Source organism: Coffea eugenioides, chromosome 9, assembly GCF_003713205.1.
Source record: "Coffea eugenioides isolate CCC68of chromosome 9, Ceug_1.0, whole genome shotgun sequence".
Classification (NCBI taxonomy): Eukaryota; Viridiplantae; Streptophyta; class Magnoliopsida; order Gentianales; family Rubiaceae; genus Coffea; species Coffea eugenioides.
The window spans coordinates 20,216,847-20,231,127 of NC_040043.1; positions in this window are offsets into that span (position 1 = coordinate 20,216,847).

Below are 14,281 nucleotides of genomic sequence, written 5' to 3' on the forward strand. Positions count from 1 at the left end.
TAAGTTTGAAGTGTATTATGGACGTGGGACCCGCTAGTGCGGTAAATGCAATATATTTTTGACAACTTGTTGGAGGTTTGTATTAAGTGATATTATTTTACAAGGTGCTAAGAGATTTGTATTAGAGAGACAAAAAGATAAGCTTTAAGCTAAAAGGTGACAAGTGTCACCATTCCATTCATCCTTGGACTTTTGACCAAGATATTTTTACTTTCTTAAAGCTAATGTTGGCCAATTTATTTCTTCATTTTTAGCTCCTTTGGCCAGCCCTCTCAACAAGAAAAGAAAAGAAAGCTCTCAACTTGTTTCTTCCATTTCTTGCCTTGATCTCACAAACCAACCGTTAAAATTCCAAATTCCTCCATAAAAGTCACTTGCTTAGGAAGATTGAAGGTAGTGGTGGAGTGATTAGAGAAGGGAAAGGACTAAGCCATCACCTTTCTTGAGATTTCAAGGTATCATGTCTAGCAATCCTTTCTTTGTTCTTAATAATGGTTTAGTAGTGACTTGTGTTGGCTTAAGAGGTGATTTTATGGAAGATTTCATGGATTAAAGTGAAGTTAGTTAAATTTCTGATTTGTTTTGGAATTTTTCTGTTTTCATATGGTGATTATGGTTGGCTTTGGATTGATGGCTCTAAAGTGTGTTAAATGGATCCCTTGTGCATCAATTGCGGTTATTTGCGGAAAATTTCTGGTTTGATACGAAATTCCAGGTTTAGGGTTTGAATCTGCCCTGTTCTGACTGGATTTATTTGGGCATGTTAGAGGCCGAATCAGGCTTATATTAAAACATGAAAGTTGTAGTAAATTGTGTTAACTAGTTGCCTACAAAATTTCAGCTCGATCCAAGCACTGTAGCATGTGAAATGATCGAAATACCCTTGGCTGCCCATGAGCTTGTTTCGCACCCAGATTTCTGTTTTCGTGGAGTTTCCCATTTTTGACCATGAAAATGCTTGATTTGGCTTTGGAGGTCTTCATAAGAAATGTAGGGTTATGTGTTGTCTTCGAAACTCCATAAGATTCGTTTCAATCTGATAAGTGTAACTTCAGTTATGGATATTGTGCCAAAAGGTATATTTGATAGTCTATGATGTGTATGTGATTGGTGTGAGATGAAATGGTGTTGCTTGTAGGATGGAAAAGTAAGGAAATGTAGAGGAAATGCTGTCTAATCTTTGAAAGCATTTGATGGCTTTGAGTTTGAGTTGAAGGCCTTGGACTTGATCGAGGAAACTGTCTATGATGGATGAGGATTATGAGCCGTGGTTGGTGAGTGATCTCCAAAACTATTGCAAAGTTACTTTTGAATGTTTTCTTGCATTGTTACTCAATTGCATATCATGTGTGCGCGCATGTGAGTCCATAACATGATTTGGCTCAAATGAGTTCTTGGGAATTCGTGTGCTTAGATCCAACGTCTCCACTATCTGTTTACTAGTTATTTGGAGCACGATGGCTCCTCATTCCTGTTTATCTGTTATCTGATCTATTTGAGCGTTGGATGTTTAAGTGCAATGATTTCACTGGCTCACCAGAGCAAAAATACGTACATTTGATCTTGGAATCATGACATCATCGAAATGCATTATTGTGAAATATATTGGATTACTGATTTAGTTGGTTACTCACTGAGCTTTTAACTCACCCCAAAAATGTTTTATTTCCCCTCCACAGGGCTCGTGGCGAAGGAAGGCTTGTAGTACTTATTCACGTGACTGGATGGCATATATCTTGTACAGTTTGGATTTGGAATCATTTTATGTATAGTTTGGGGAATTGTTTCCGCTTCGCTTATGACATGTAATTATTGGAGAATTTGATGTAATATTGGAAATTTATATTGTAATTTAATTGAGGACTTTAGTGACTGATTGAGTCCCGGCGAGAGCTGGGCAGGCGGTCCGCCGAACCCTTTGGTTCGCCTTAGGGCGAGGTGGGGCTGTCACAGAAACGGAAACTGCGGGCTCAACCCTCGACAGTTAGGGCCTCATGCGGGCCTTCCTTCCTAGGCAGCCCACCTTAACATATAATGATGAAAAAATAGCAATCCTACTTTTGGCGATTCTATGTGCAACATGCACTTAGCCAATTATTCAAGCTAATCAAACTAATGTGGAAATAAATGACTATGATGCTAAAACGGAAACTAGGGTTTGGCAAAATCCTAATCCTCAGGTGTAGCTTCAATGCTCAATACCGGACCGCGACCACCTTCACTTGAGTGTATGAATCCTTCAAAGGACTTGTGTTTGGCCTGAATAAGTACATTGAGTTGCTCACGAAGTTTCTTTGTGCGAGCCCTAGTAATGGATTCGCTTGGAGCTTGCACGCGATCCTCAGGCCCTTGATTACTCAAGCCATTGTTGGCCTGCCCATGTACCATGATGCTGTCATTCCCCTCCTCTTGAGAAGGATTTGCCCTCAAATCAAAAGCATCATCTGCATCAAAATGAGCTAAGTTAGAAACATTAAATGTAGCACTAACTCCATACTCACCAGGAAGATCAAGTTTGTAGGCATTGTGTAACAGCCCCACTTTCCCCTAAGGCGAACCAAAGGGGTTAGCGGGCTGCCTGCCCAGCTCTCGCCAGGACTACGGATCAGTTCACGTCGATTTAATACGTTCCGGAACATACCCACGCGCGTAAACAAGTCAAAATCACCAAATAAAAAAAAACGAAAATCGAAGCCGATGATGAACAGTACCGTCCACATCAGAATCCGAATTTGGTCCTGTTCATTCCCGCCAAAATTTTTCCTTTGCCATTTGAAATGTTGATCAGTCCGGATTCCAAACAAACCTCAACCAAGCATATATATACATCGAAATCCAACATTTACAACCAAATGGCGTGCCAAAAACCACTCATTACAAATATACATGTTCGGTTTGCCAATCAAAAGAAAGTGAACCCAATACACATTAGAGTTTCATTCAAAGAGCTATCCAAAAGATACATTTACATGAGCTCAACTTGACAACCAACTAACACAACCTTTTCCAAAAGTGGTCATTTCCTGTAAGGAAAACAAATGGAACGGAATGAGCTTAAACCCAGTGAGTTACTACCACATAAGCAACAAAGAGCATATAGCATAACCTTTCACTTCAAGTACACAATTAAAGAATAAAACAAGTCGGTAAAAGGATACGGACGGCTCTCAAGAGCCCATTTCCACGCTTACATTCTTGATCCAATCTCATTGACTCTCCGTCAACGTTTATGAGTACCAACCGTAGAACCCACTTCACTCCCATCCCTTCCACCAGACATACCCCAACCGGGCCCGCACTCCAATCAGTAGTTTTTGGTAATACTCGAGTTTACCGGAATCAAGAGTCTCATTACTACAAGATTCCCCAGTACAGTCCCCGTGGCATGTCAATTTTCACGACCAAGCCCTCGCCGGCTCGATTCAATTGACTACCAACGGGGTTGAGCTCAGTAGTACAGTAAGGCCGTTGGATACTCGTCCAAACGACACCAAATCAGTTTTCATGAAGTGAATTCAATATCTCATATAGCAAGTGCAGTATATCAGTGAAGCGGTAAACAGTCATTAACGTATCACAAGGGGTGAGGGCGGTCAAGTACACCCTCGCCTCAATCAATTCCAATAGCCAAATAAGCCTTCAAGGCATCAAAATCACATATAGCAAAGCCACATTGTAACATTCAAGTGAGTAGTATACTCACAACTCAAGTAGGTGATGTTTCATGCACCGTCGATAAAAGGACGTCGTGAACCCCCGTCACGTCCTAAAACACGTAAACAAATACAATGAGACTCGATAACGAGTCATAAAGCCATGCCAATCACAACCCCAATAGGGTTTCATAAACATAGACAAGTAGCATAGGTAACCAGAAATTTCAGCAATGTAACTAACTTGACCTTGACAAAACAGTTTTCATCCTAATTTTGCGGTAATGGTACAAATTGCGCTACACTTATCGGATGAGGGTGAAAGAACCACCATCTCGAAGCTAAAAGACAGGGCTACAACAATGTAGAAGGCCACTCAGTCCAAATCCTAGCACAACTAGGTCAAATATGCAAAATACCAAACCAGAACCTTAATTGCAGGTTTACAAATTACACTATGCTGTAATTAGTCCAACTCAGTCTATACAAGTCCAAATTCATTGATTCCAAAGGCATATGGTAGCTAAGACATCAAACTACATTTCATCAGAAGACCTCAACAACCAAATCTAAAGCAATTCCAGTCAAAACAGCCAATTACAGGCGCAGTTCGGCCATCCTGAAGAACCCAGAACAGCAACAGTAAAATCGACTTTTCTCACTCTACACAACTCCGATGAACCTGAAATTTTACAGGCACCTCAAAAACATCAATACCTACAACTTTCATGTTTTAATCCAAGGCCAATTCGGCCTCTAACCATGAGATACAAAACCGGACAGAATTGGGGATATAAAACCCTAACTTTCTCAAATTCCTTCCAAACCCAAAATTGCTTGCAATTACCAATCATGTACACCTACTAGAGTCATTACCCTTCATTACCAACCATCATAGATAACCACAACATCATGATCACATTAAACCAGAAAATACACCATTAAATTGAAAATTTCATCATTTCATCCAAAAGCAAGAAATAAATCACAAATGTCATGACTTTAGCTTCCACTAAGCACAACTCAAGCTTCATTAAGTGTAGGAGGAAGTTCAAACACCACTTACCTAGAACACAAGAGAGGGAGAGTTGTAGGACACCTTAGCTTCCTTGAACACTTCCACAAAATCACTTACTAGCACCAAATGGAGGGATTTTATGGAGTAGAAACAAATTTAAGCAATTGGTTTGGATGATTTGCACTAGATGGAAGCTTGAAAATTGGAGAAGTTTTCTTTCTTTTCCTAGAGAGAGAGCCGGCCAAGAAGTTGAAGACAAGAATGAATTTTGTGTGATTTTGAGATATTTAAGCAATTGATCAGAAGTCAAGAAAATGAATAGTTGTCCTACAAGTGCCACCATTCACCAAGTGACACTTGTCACTACATTTAAAGCATTTCTATCCTTTAAGTCTCTCTCACATCAATCACATCTCATCCTCTACTTATCTCTTAACACCCGATAAATTTCACTCAGTATCCGAAACTCAACCTACTTGGCCGAATTTTTTCGAACTTTTCGCACTAGTGGGTCCCACGTCCATTATATATCCGTAATTTTTCAAAAACTTTCCAATGCTTGAAAAATCATCTAAAAACTATAATTACTCATAAAATTCACCAAAAAAATTTTCCTAAGCCAGAAAATGCAGAAAACATGCCATTAAAGGAAATAAACCCTAGGAAAATTATTAAGAGGAATTTACGGGTTCTCACACATTGTCATTGATGCGCTGCAACGCTTGAAAAGGTCCATCACCCCGTGGTTGTAATTTGTTTCTCCTTTGAACAGGAAAACATTCCTTGCGCATGTGCAACCACACCCAATCGCCAAGTTCAAAAATCAGCTTTTGGCGACCTTTGTTAGCTTGCTTGACATATTGAGCAGTTCTTCTCTCAATGTTGGCCCTGACTTTCTCATGAAGTTGCTTAACAAAATCTGTAATTTTCTTACCATCCAAGTGTGCACGCTCATTACTAGGTAATGGCACTAGATCCAGAGGTGTTAGCGGATTTGATACCAGCTAATACGAATCTCGTTGGGAAGAAGATTCGTGACCCAAGATCGCTTGTTGGATTTGACTTCGGACGCAAGAAACGGTAGCAGCGGAAACCCTACGACCCCTCTAATCCCCATGACTACGAACCTGTTGATACTATCTCAACCCGTAATCAAATGAATTAGCGAACCTCAAGCAAGTGTAGAATGCGCCACAATTCAAGTGCGATTCTTGAATTGATAAGCCGAACAAGAACTCTAGAGTATAACTCTAAGTTGTTCAAGGGTTGCACGAAAGCTATGGAGAAAACTCACTTACATATTTTATGATAAAGTGTCTACCCTTTTATTGATGTAATGTGGTGTCTTATATAGGCTACAAGTAAAACCTAATCTAGTAAGGAAAAGGAACTAAAGGTGCGGCTGATATGGCCCTAATAAGTGACGGAAACGGAAACGGAAACTGCAGGCTCAACCCTCGACAGTTAGGGCCTCATGCGGGCCTTCCTTCCTAGGCAGCCCACCTTAACATATAATGATGAAAAAATAGCAATCCTACCTTTGGCGATTCTATGTGCAACATGCACTTAGCTAATTATTCAAGCTAATCAAACTAATGTGGAAATAAATGACTATGATGCTAAAACGGAAACTAGGGTTTGGCAAAACCCTAATCCTCAGGTGTAGCTTCAATGCTCAATACCAGACCGCGACCACCTTCACTTGAGTGTATGAATCATTCAAAGGACTTGTGTATGGCCTGAATAATAATATTTAGTTGCTCACGAAGTCTCTTTGCGCGAGCCCTAGTGATGTATCTGCTTGGAGCTTGCACGAGATCCTCAGCCCCTCGATTACTCGAGCCATTGTTGGTGTGTCCACGTACCATGATGCTATCATAACATGTACTAACTTATGCAAGGAAAATGATTTAAAAAACTTGACTCACTTGTAAAAATATCTAGGAAATGAAGACAATACGGTAAAGTAACGAAAATGTATTCAAAGAAATAAAATAGAATAAAATAAAATAAGAAAATTTTTCGGGTCCTCATAACTAGATTCCTGATACTTGAATCAAATGAGTTGCTTTACTTGTGCTTGCCTTCATAGTCAATTTGGTAGTTATTCCAATGACTCCATTGCATGCTTGGGGCCCCAAACCCCATTGGCTAGTTGGTCGAGTCGGGCCGACAAGGGCTTGGCCGATGAGATCAATGAACCATGAGTCCTATCACTTGGATTTGAACTTGAATTTGCACTTGAACTGGTATCCTTGAGTATTATCCTTCTTGAATTTGACGTACGGGCCTGATAGGGGTTTGAATGGTGGTTGGAAAATGACGTGAAGTGGTAAAATACTTGATAGTATTATGGATTAAAGTTGACGAAGTGTCAACGGAAATCTTGAATCGAGATCAACTACTTGAACAAGCTCATGAGAGCCCCGTATCCATTTCAATGAAAGTGTTATTGTTTATTTGGAAGTTTGGCTCTATCCTGTGGTGATATATGCTCTTTCTGGATTCATGTATGATTATAGTATTGGTGGCATGATCTTCTTGGAACCTTATTGAGCAAAAGCTCACCTTTTAGTTTTGTTTTTCTTACAGGACGAGCACTTGGGCGAGTGACTAAGAAGGGCTAAGTTTTATCTAAATCTTTTGCTTTAACATAGTTATATCAACTATCTAGTTTTGTTCTTGTAAGTTTGAGAACTCGACTTTTGTAAGTTTGAACTAGTAATGTATATTAAAGTTGTATCGAGTTCAATCTCATGTACTCTTTAAAGGAGGGTCCTTGTACTGTCGTTATAAGATGTGATTCTTCCTTTGGAGGTCTTTACACTTGTAACCAAGGTTTATTTATCAGTTAGTACTTGAGTCCTGACGAGAGTTGGGCAAGCGGCCCGCTAAACCCTTTGGTTCACCTTAGGGGAAGATGGAGTCGTCACAATATCCGTCCGTACTCTAAGAATCACTTATACAAACATTACTTAGAGATTAATCCTTTGGCAATTAAAGGATATCTCTATGTGGATCAACTTAGTGATCTTGATGATCTTATCAAGCACCCATATACTAGTTTAAGTGTCTCACACACCATAATAGATGAGATCTACTACTTCTCATATGGAAGCGGCATAATATATACTAGTCTAACTGTATTAATAATTCCCTTTCTTGTTATTATTTTGATTAGAGATATTTAAGAATAAACCTTGTTTGTAATCGAATGAATCACTCTATCATAACTCTTATGGTTTCATCGATTAAGGTTATTCTAAGGGTTTTACATACAAATATAAATATATTTACAATCAATATGATAAAGATGTCATTTATTATAACATAAATAGTTCAAGTGCATATTAAACCCTAGAAGTTAATTGACTTTAGGACATACGTACTTTCAATATTCCACTTGCACTAAAGCCAATCACTCATAAGTCAAAGGCCAAATGAGCATACATGACCATCATGTTTCTTTTAAAACAAGCTTCAGTAAATGGATCAACCATGGGTACTCTTTCTATCTTCACTTTTATTCCTGCCAATGATTTCACCAAATCATACGGTAGCACCTTAACAAGTCTATGGATCTATGATAAGACCTTTCGTTCCTTTGTTAGGGTAAATTTGTGAGGACTTTGAAATTCACCTATATTTTCCTTATAATTCTCTTATTTTGAATAATTTAATTTATAAATTCCTTTTACTACTCATTTACTCCCTCAATAGTTGTAATAAATAATAGAATTAAGAGTTTTACCCTTAGTTTTATAATTAGGGTAAAATGTTTTTGCGTATTTTGGTAGTGTGATTAATTGGTGAGGTGTGTGTACTAAATTTGGTGGTTAAGAGTGAGTTTTAGATAAGAGGAAGTGTGTGATTAGAAGTGCTATTAATAAGTTAGTGAATCATAAGTTAAAACACAAATACGCGAGAGTTAAGGAAAATCGGTTTGAACCGACGTGCACCGTTTGCTACCGATTGAGTGCACCACTTGAACACTACTTTATTACCTTAATCTCCTTGTTTTTATTTCAACAAAATCAGCCCCAAAATATCCCTCAAGGCAGCCGAAATTCTTGACTCAAGAAAAGAGAGAAAAGAAAACATTTTGAGATTAAACCATAGTGTGATACTTGTTGGAAAACTAAGAAGTTTTGACCAAGCAAATTCCTTTCCTTCTTATCTTCTAATTTGGTTCATCTTCTTCACTTTTCTTCTTGGTTGGCCGAGAGCAAGAGAAAAAAAAAGAGTGAAGAAAGCTTTCCATTTCCAAGCTTGAATCAAGCCTTGGTTGAGTGAAATCAACAAAACTAAACCGATTAAAGTTTCATCTTGGTGCTTAGGTAGCTAGGAGTGGTGGAACTCTTGGGAGAAAGTGGTTGGTTCTTCACTTAGCAACAAGTATTGGAAGGTATAAGATGATCCACTCCCTTTCTCTTTCTTAATCTTACTAAATATGGTATAGAAGCTTGTAATCTTGGCATATGATGGATGATTTTTTAGTTTTTGGTGGTGTAGTGAAAATTTCAGCTAGAGTTTGTATTTTTCAGCTTTGATTATTGATGTTTAGTTAGAAAATGTTGTTATTGAGCTTGGAAATGAAACTTGTGAAGTGATTAGTGGCATGTTTATTACTTTTTATAGTTGAAAGTTGCATTTCCAGCATTTGGTGGTGAATTTCAGTTCTGCCCTGTTTTTGGAATCAAATTGGGCTGCGAATTTCTCCATTTTTTAGACTGAATTAGCTTTTGGACAAAACATGAAAGTTATAGGGATTTGAGTTAACTTTCTACCTGAAAATGTTCAGATCAATTGGATCATTTTAGCTTATGATTTGGCCAGAGCACTCCTGATTGCTCAAACACTCTAAATTTCCTGACCTGTTTTTCATGTGCTTCTAACCATCCATTTTTTACCTTGAAAATGCGAGAACTGGGTGTCGATATCTTCATAAAAAATGTAGTTCTATGTCTTAGCTTCGAAATTCCATAAAATTTAGCTCCATCCGATATACCTAGCTACAGTTATGACTAAAACACTGAAGAATGACAAATCTGCCACTTATAATTTCTTCTTTAAAGTGGTTTCTAGCTTTGATATCCATGGTGATAAGTTTATTATTTGGTTTGTTTGGTTGGTTGAGGCCTTGAATAGATGTATGTTGTTGGTTATCAATTGTGGTTGTATTAGAGGTTTGTTGGCTTGTGAATCCAAGTTGTGCTTGGATGGGAAAAGTAAGAAAATAGGGGAAATGCTGCCCAAATTTCTATTACTAGCTCTTATGAATATTAGTGAGATATAAGGTTTGATTTTGGGTTAGTTGGATCTTAAGTTACATATGCATCCGTGAATGCACTTCAATAGTAGTATATGAGTTGTTTTTGACCAAGATTTGGAATTAACTAAGATGAAAAGTGTTAGTTTTATCTCGAAAACTTTGAATCACATTTGCTCACTTCAATTTGGGAATGGTTGTTCTTTCAACTACTGATTTTTGGAATTTTCTTTCGTTATGTTTGAATTTGAGAAATGACTCAAGATTTTTCATGAATTGGAAGTTCAAATGTTATTATTCACTCTAAAATTGTATTTTCATATTTGCACTAGTAATTTTTGGATTTTTGATGGTTCATCTAGATTTTGATTAGTTGAACCATAATACCTTATTTTGACTGATCTAGATTTCTTTGGTGATCTGGAGTACAACACGGAAGGAAACTTTTGACATATCTCTTGCTCATATTGGTGGGTGTTCCAACTGCATGTTACTTGCTCATTGTTGCTAGAAATTTACTAAACACCTGATTTGACATTTCATAGACGAGTGTGTACTTTATCGCACTTGACCTAACTCAACTAAACCCTTGATATCTTATTCATGCATGTACAAGTAACTTGATTTGCATGTGACTTGTATATTGACTTGAAATACTTGAAATGCTTGGAAATGTGACATGCTAGACATTATTTGTGACTTGGTCAGGGATAGGCGAGTGTGCCCTTATTCGCACTCGTTCTCCCCTTCTTGAATGATCTTGTACTTGCTCGAACCTGATTGATCCGTACTTGTATTTAAACTTGTGCTTGACTTGTAAGTGCTGAGCGGCAGCATGTACCATACTCAATCCGAGTGGGAGGTGCCTCTCATTCCGTCTCCGTACTTTTCTCTTGATTAAGTCGATTGGTCATCGACTATACTGACTACTTGGGAACCCAAACTCCACTGGCTAGTTAATTGAGTCGAGCCGGTAAGGGCTTGGGCGATTAGATAACAAACCATGGGTCTCTAGTTTGTCGAGTGGAGTGTTATCTCCTCGACTAATCGGCATGCTCGAGTATTACCACCAGTGTTTATCTTGGAGTTCGGCCTCAGTAAGGGGTTTGAATGGTGGGCGGAGATTAGAGTTAAGTGATGCTCTACTGGACTTGTTATAATTCCATGGTTGACGAAGTGTCAACAGATGCTGAACAAGTGGCCATGGAACCTACTCCCGAGAGCAGACTGTATCCTTTTACTTGAAAATGTTGGATATCTATGTGAAGTGTTATTGCTCATTTATATGAACTCTTATGCTCGCTACTTGAATATTCCAAGTTTTTACATATTAACAACTTGCTACTTGGGTCTGCATGAAGTTTGAAACCTCACTGAGTTTTGGCTCACTCTATTAGTTTCTTTTGTTTTCCTTACAGGGGGTACGAGCATAGGCGTGAAGCTAGAAAGGCTAGTTTTGCCTAGATTTTTAACGTTTGTAATTCTACTAGCGCTAGTGCTCTATTAGGGTTAGAAGTGCGACTAGAACTTGAACCTCCTGTTATATTTGGATATGTATGAATGGTTAAGATAGAAATGAATGTACATGTACTTTCTAAACTTGGGAACTGTTGTTTCCTTTTCTTTTGAAGTTGCAACTTATTTTCTTGACGTGAGTGAGTGAGTCCTGACGAGAATTGGGCAGGCAGTCCGCTAAACCCTAAGGTACGCCCTAAGGGGAGGTGGGGTCGTCACAAAATTTCTATTGTATTCACAATATAGGATAAAGGACTTAAAATGGAGAGAACCAATCCAAGTTCTTATTTGAACTTGTAGATCCAAATGCTTCCCTTTGCCACTTCTCAGTTAGCAACGTGTTAAGATTTAATTGTAGAAACTTTAGTTGTGTTTTGCTTGAAAACCTTTCAACACACAACACCAATATTATAAGTAAATGCATAATTACTTGCAAATCATCTTTGTAAAATTGTTTACAAATATATTCTCAAATTTTTCAATTTTAATTCTTCATGGACTAAAGAAAATAATAAGTCTAGTACATTGAAAGGATTATTCTATACAATATAGATAAAACCCCTTCTTAGATCACTTCATGTTAAATGACTTTAGAATCTCATCTATGTACTATGAAAGGCCAAACAATCATGATCTATCCCTATATATCTTTACTTATAAAGAGATGATTATTTCTCCTTAATTCTATGGCAAAAATCTTGGATAGTCATACCTATAATTTTGGAGCACAGGTATACCTTTTCCATGTATTATATGTGAACCACACATATAACACGGAAACTATAATAGCTCCCACTAAATCACACATTAATATTGTGACAGCCCCACCTTCCCCTAGGGCGTACCAAAGGGGTTAGCGGACAGCCTGCCCAGCTCTCGCCAGGACTACTAAGACGGTCGTATATAATCTAAAATGTTTCAGAAAATGTTAGCGCGCTCACGCGATTAAAATCGCAAAATGGGAAACAAAAATTAAAATCGCAAATGAATAGTGACCGCCACGTCACCGTCCAACTAGAATCCAATCGTATGTAGATATCACCATATACCTCGAAGAAACATTTCCAAACCAAATAGGATACATGAACAGGGTTTAACAGTGTTATACACATACGTTTGTAATTTACAAATCAAAAGGGAGAAATTTAGATCAAAGTACATTTAGGGGTTTTCCAACCATCGAAGAGCTTTACAAAATAGTATATTTAAACTATATGAAAACTAGCTCAACTCGTGCTTCAAAACAATATAGTTCCCTCAAAAGTTATTCATATCCCTGTAAGGAAAACAAAGTAACGAGGGTGAGCTTACACTCGTGAGGTACCAATAAGACACACCAATAAACACATGTTATCACATAGTGATTCCAAAGCTCATAAACAAAACAAGTCAATGAAAGGATACAATTGGCTCTCAAGAGCCACTTTCCACTGGCCACACTTGATCTCCAACCCGTTGACACTCCGTCAACCTTTGAAGAGAAGAACATCCCGTAGATCCCCACATTACTCCGTATCCCTTCCACCGATCACCCCCTTACCGGGCCCGAACACCTCACAATAACAGAGAGGGTAATACTCGAGTATACCATAAGATCGAGGAGTTAACACTCCACTCGACTGCAGTGAACCCAAGGTCCCTTATCGATTAGCCCAAACCCTTGCCAACTCGATTCGATTAAAGACCAATGGGGTATGAGCTCAGATAGCACAGTTCAGTTGTCGGGCAAAGCCCTCAGCTATGTCAAATCACACACGTGGACAATTTCACATTTGACAGTAACAGTAATACAGATAAGAGATCGAGAGCGATAAAGTACACTCTCATCTCATTCAAGCCATTCAAGTTCACATAACAATTATACACAATCATTTAAGCATTAGACCATATAATGGTACACTCACCAAGGTAAGTAAGCAAATTCACAAGTTAGCTTCAGGCGTAGGCGTCGGATCACGGGCACGACCTATACAACAAGAATATCCCAATTAAGACTCAAATACGAGTCAAATCAAACCCACACACTACCAAAAATAAGGCCCAAAACAACGTATAAGTGCGTGGTCAAGCTAGGGACATGTGCGGAAATGAAGTTTAAGTTGAAAAGCAAAAGACAGTTTTGACGTTACTTAGCGGAACTGTCACAACTGGAGCTACACTTATCGATTTGGGATGCAAGTTACACCGTTTCAAAGCTAAGAGAAAGAGGTACAATGTTGAAGAAGGACACTCAATCCATTTTTCAACATATCTAGGTCAAATTTACCAAAACAACTCCAGATTTTCCAGTTCGCAGCTTACTGTGAAATTCAACGAGCAGTCATGATTTATTCAATCATATCTCAGCACATACAACTCCAATTCAAGTGATTCCAAAGCCATCTGAAAACTAAGATACCAGGATATAATTCTTACGAAGACATCGACAACCAAATCAGTAGTATTCCCAGTCAAACTAGCCAATTACAGAAGCTGATTATCAGGTTCGGATAGAAACAAGGCAGCAGGGGTATTTCGGTCTTTTCTCAGGCTACGTTGCTCCGATTGGGCTGAAATTTTGTAGGCAACTATAAAACTTCATTTCCTACAACTTTCCTGTTTTATAATAAGGCTGATTCGGCCTCTATCATGCTCAAATAAATTTGGACAGAACAGGCCTGTTTGGAACCCTAATCTAGAATTTTAGTTTCAAACCAACAATTTTTCACAAACACTCATTTCCAACACATACCAACTCCATCTTACACTATAACAAACCATTAATCCATGACTAAACAATAATTTATATATTAAAACAGAAAATCCTCAATAATTAGAAAAATTTGC